Genomic DNA, 5,763 nt, shown 5'->3' on the forward strand with positions numbered 1-5,763 from the left:
AGTGCAGATCAATGAGTAAGCACCAGCCCGCCCGTGCTTACCTTGCTCCCGGAGACCCGGTCCCTCTCGGGATGGTAGCAAGGGAGCTGTCTGAGCACTAGTGACTGGGTTTTACCCCTTTCTCCTGCTCTTCCGGCCTGCTACTCTGTGCTACGCCTGTGCTTATCTTGCTCCCGGAGACCCGGTCCCTCTCAGGAGGGTAGCAAGGGAGCCGTCTGAGCACTAGTGACTGGGTTTTACCCCTTTCTCCTGCTCTTCTGGCCTGGTACTCTGTGCTACGCCCGTGCTTACCTTGCATTCATACATACATACATATATGTAAATATATAAAGTTTATTTGTGGTTATTTGTGGTTACCAAGGGTGGGTGAAAGGGGAAGCTTTTGTTTGCAGGTCATTGAGTTTATCCAATGGTGGTGGAATATTTTGGAAAAGGATAGCAATAAAGGTGGCACAAAGTGAAAAATTTCATTAATATCCCTGAGCTGTAATGTGGAAGTTCTTATATTGGTGAATGTCTTGTGTATGTTTTCACCACAATAGAAAGAAAAGAGAAAGAAAAAACAGATTATGTTTATCTTTACTGTGTAAGTAATAAAGTTGGCTTTATTTGATCAGCATGTTGTCCTGGTGGTCTTTTTTGGGATGCCAATTGTCAACATTATTAATTGCTAAAAGGTTTGGATATTTTATTTTCTCCCATGCATGGCCACTCTAGTAAATGGTTAATGGTAAATGGTAAATTCTATTAAATGGTGACATATTCCTTTGAGTATATATTTGTGGCGATGTTGGAGGGTTCTTCCTCATGGACACTCAATTGAAGAAGATTCCAGGTCTATGAACTGGCATAGTTCTAGAAACTAGGTGAGAAGCCATGTCTCTTCATTATAATGACTTATGTTAGGTTTCTGATCAGCAGACCTGGGCTTTTTCTAATTGTGTAGATCAAGGGTGCCTGTATAATTCAGAGGGACATTGAGATCCTTTGTGGTTGTTGTTAGGTGCCTTCACATCACCTCCCACTCATAGTGACTCTGTATACAACAGAAATAAACACTGCCCAGTCCTGCACCATCCTCACAATACTTGCTATGCTTGAGCAAATTGTTGTAGCCACTGTGTCAATATATCTTGTTGAGGGTGTACCCCTTTTCACTGACCCTCTAAATTACCAAGCATGATACTTTTCTCCAGGAAATAGTCCCTTCCAACAACATGACCAAAGTAGGTGAGACAAAGTCTGGCCATTATTTCTTCCAAGGCACATTCTGGCTGCATGTCTTTCAAGATGGATTTGCTCATTCTAGTAGTCCATGGCTTTTCAATGTTCTTCTCCAACAGCACAATTCAAAGGCATCAACTCTTCTTCAGTCTTCATTATTCCTTATCCAGCTTTCACATGCATATGAAGTGATTGAAAACCCATGGCTTGGGTTAGATGCACCTTAGCCTTCAAATTGACATTTTTGCTTCTTAACACTTTAGAGAAGTCTTTTGCAGCAGATTTGCCCAGTGCAGTACAACGCCTCATTTCTTGACTGCTGCTACCATGGGTGTTGATTGTGAATCCAAGTAATATGAAATTCCTGACAACTTCAATTTTGAGGATTTTTGTTTTCTTCATGTTGAGGTGTAATCCACACTGCAGACTGTAGTCTTTGATCTTCATCAGTAAATGCTTCAAGTCATCTTTACTTTGAGCAAGTGAGGTTGTGTCATCTGCATATCATAGGTTGTTAATGAGTCTTTCTCCAATTCTGATGTGTGTTCTTTTTCATATCATCTAGCTTCTCAGATTATTTGTTTAGCATGCAGAATAAGTATGGTGAAAGGATACAACCCTGACACACACCCTTCCTGATTTTAAACCATGCATTATCTCCTTGCTCTGTTCTAATGACAGCCTCCTGCTCTATATACAGGTTCCTCAAGCACAATTAAGTGTTCTGGAATTCCCATATTTCTCAGTGTTATCCATAATTTGTTATACTCCACACAGTCGAATGCTTTTGCATAGTCAATAAAACACAGGTAAACATCTTTCTGATAATCACTTTCAATCAAGATCCATCCAACATAAGCAATGATATCCTTTGTTCCACACCCTCTCGAATCCTGCTTGGATTTCTGGAAGTTCCTTGTCAATATATTGCTGCAAATATTTTTGAATTATTTTTGGCAATATTTTACTTGTGTGTGATATTAATGATATTGTTTGATAACTTGCACATTCTGTGGGGTCACCTCTCTTTGGGATGGGCAAAAATATGGATCTCTTCCAGTCAGTCGGCCAGGTAGCTGTCTTCCAATTTTCTTGGCATAAATGAGTAAGTGCCTCCAGTACTGCATGAGTTTGTTGAAACATCTCAGTGGGTGTTCCATCAATTCCTGGAGCCTTGTTTTTCACCATTTACTTTAGTGCAGCTTGGACTTCATCCCTCAATACCATTGGTTCTTGATCATATGCTACCTCTTGAAATAGTTAGACATTGACCAATTCTTTTTGATACAGTAACTCTGTGTATTCCTTCTATCTTCTTTTGATGCTTCTTGGATCATTCAATATTTTGCCCATGTTGTTGTTGTTGTTGTTGTTAGGTGCCATTGAGTCATCTCAGACTCATAGCAACCCTATGCACAGCAGAACAAAATACCACCCAGTCCTGTGCCAGCTCCATGATCCTTGCTATACTTGAGCCCATCACCACAGCGACTGTGTCAATCCATCTTGTTGAGGGCCTTCTCCTCTGTCGTCCACCCTCCACCTTAGCAAGCATGACATCCTTCTCCAAGGAATGGTCCCTTCTGACAACATGACCAAAGTAGGCGAGATGAAGTCTGGCCATTCTCACTTCCAAGGAGCATTCTGGCTGCATTTCCTCCATGACAGAGCTGTTAGTTCTTTTAGCTCTTTTATCTTGTAATTTCTTCCATTTTCTTCAGCTACTCTTTGCTGAAGAACAAGTTTCAGTCTTTTCTGACATTCATTTTGGTCTTTTCTTTCTTTCTCATATTTTTAATGACCTCTTGGTTTCTTCAGGGATGATGCTTTTGATGTCATCATACAGTTCTTCTGGTTTTCTGTCATTGGTGTTCAATGCATCAAATCTAGTCTTTAGATGGTCTCTAAATTCAGGAGGGATATATTCCAGGTCATATTTTGGCTCTTATGGACTTGTTTTAATTGTCTTCAAGTTGAAGTTGCATATGAGCAGCTTATGGTCTGTTCCACAATCAGCTCCAGGCCTTGTTTTGGTTGAAGATATTGAGCTTTTCCATCAACTCTTGCTACAGACATAGTCAATCTGATTTCTGTGTACCCCATCTGGTGAAGTCCTTGTGTATAGCCACCGTTTGTGTCATTGAAAAAGGTATTTGCAATGAAAAAGTCATTGTTTTTGCAAAATTCTATCATGTGATCTTTAGCATTATTTCTGCCACCAAGGCCAAATTTTCCAACTACCAGTGGTTCTTCTTTGTTTCTAACTTTTGCATTCCAATTACCAGTGATAATTAACACATCTTGATTGCACATGTGGTCAATTTCATACTGCAGAAGTTGATAAAAATTGTCAATTTCCTCATCTTTGGCTTTGGTGGCTGGTGCATAAATTAGAATAATAGTAGTATTAATGGGTTTTCCTTGTAGGCATATGGATATTACGCTGAAGAATGGTGGCATTCATGATCACAAAGGATATTTCAAGATCTGTCCTGAAGTACAGTACTGCCAGTGATAGGATAATATCTGCCGTTGAGTTGGATCCGACTCACAGTGACCCCTCCTTGGGTTTGCAAGTTGGAATCATTACAGACATAGACTGCCCAACCTTCCTTCCAAGGAGTGGCTGGAACTGCCACCCTTCTGGTTAGCAGTCAAATGCCTTAGGCACTACACCATCAGAGCTCCTGGAAAGAGGAGATAGAGAAACTCAATATCTTCAGCCAAAACAAGACCAGGAGCTGACTTTGGAACAGGTCATCAATTGCTCATATGCAAGTTCAAGTTGAAGCTGAAGACAATTAGAACAAGTCCATGAAAGTCAACATATGACTTTGATTATATCCCACCTATGTTTAGAGACCATCTGAAGGATAGATTTGATGCACTGAACACCAATGACTGAAAACTAGATGAGTTGTGGGATGACATCAAGAACATCATCATGAAGAAAGCAAAACGTCATTAAAAAGACAAGAAAGGAAGAAAGACATAAATGGATGTCAAGAGAGACTCTGAAACTTGCTCTGAAAAGGAGAGTAGCTAAAGCAAATGGAAGAAATGACAAGATAAAACAGATGAACAGAAGATTTCAAAGAGCAGCTTGAGAAGGCAAAGTCAGTTACTATAATGAAATGTGCAAAGACCTGGAGATAGAAATCCAAAAGGAAAGAACATGCTTAGCATTTTTCATGCTGAAAGAACTGAAGAAAAAATTCAAACCTCAAGTTGCAAAACTGACAGATTCTATGGGCAAAATATTGAATGATTCTTGTTGTTGTTATTTTTGTTAGGTGCTGCTGAATCAGCTCTGACTACAGTCTGCAGTGTGGATTACACCACAACATAAAGAAAATGAACTCCTCACAACTGATCCAATAAGCAGCATCATGATAAATGAAGAAAAGATGGAAATTGTCAAAGATTTCACATTACTTGGATCCACAATCAACACCCATGGAAGCAGGAGTCAAGAAATCAGACATTGTATTACACTGGGCAAATCTGCTGAAGAAGACCTCTTTAAAATGTTGAAGTGCAAAGATGTCACTTTGAAAACTAAGGTGTACTAATCCAAGCCATGGTATTTTCAATTGTCTCATATGCATGTGAAAGCAATGACTAAGGGAGACCAAAGAGTTGATATATATTTTATATTAAAAATACATATATTCTATATAACATAAAATTTATTTTTTAACCATTTTTAAAGTGTACATCCAGTGACATTCATCACATTTACAATATTGGGCATCACCATTATCTAATTCCAAAACTTTTCATCACCTCAAACAGAAACTCAGCTTAAAGGGAACTTTAAGTGGTCACTAATCTGGTTTTATGTGTGTGTGTGTGCGCGCACGCACGCTTGGGGTGAAAATTTACAAAGCAGATTTAATTTACATTCAATAGTTCATGCACATTTGATTTCATGGCCCCGATTACCCTCCCCAACCATAAAAAGCTCTCCTTTCCTCTCCTCCCTGTGACTACCCTCTCCTTATGCCTTTCTTATCTATGCATTGCTGTCTGTTCAGGTTTCTCTCTATGTGAATGCTGCCCCTCTGATGCCTCATGCCTGATTGATCTAAGGGATGCATCTCCCTAGAGTAGGTGGGTGCGTTGCCCTGGGGTAAGTATTCTGCATGTAGGTCTTTCTACTGTTGGGCTGAGAGTCAATCCATGGAAGTGAGTCCAAGGCATTTGACTGCTAACCAGAAGCTGGCAGTTCAAACCCACCAGCCACTCCTCAGAAGGAAGGTTGGGCAATCTACTTCCATAGTGATACCACCTTGGAAACCCAAGGAAGGGTCGTTATAAGTTGGATCCAACTCTACGGCAGTGAGTGTCCCCCCCACCCCCCAGTCTCTATTAGCCTAGTTTCTAGTGTCTATGAGTTTATTAGGCTTCTTCCCTGCCTCCCACATCAGGGTGTGTGGCCTGTCTGCCTGCTCTTACATGGTTCCTGTGGCTCCATTGCTAAAGCAAATAGAAGAGATGACAAAATAAAAAAGCTGAACAGAAGATTTCAAAGAGCAG

The sequence above is a fragment of the Orycteropus afer genome, unplaced genomic scaffold, assembly GCF_000298275.1.
Source record: "Orycteropus afer afer isolate SDZICR_OR568_19922 unplaced genomic scaffold, OryAfe1.0 scaffold00455, whole genome shotgun sequence".
Classification (NCBI taxonomy): Eukaryota; Metazoa; Chordata; class Mammalia; order Tubulidentata; family Orycteropodidae; genus Orycteropus; species Orycteropus afer.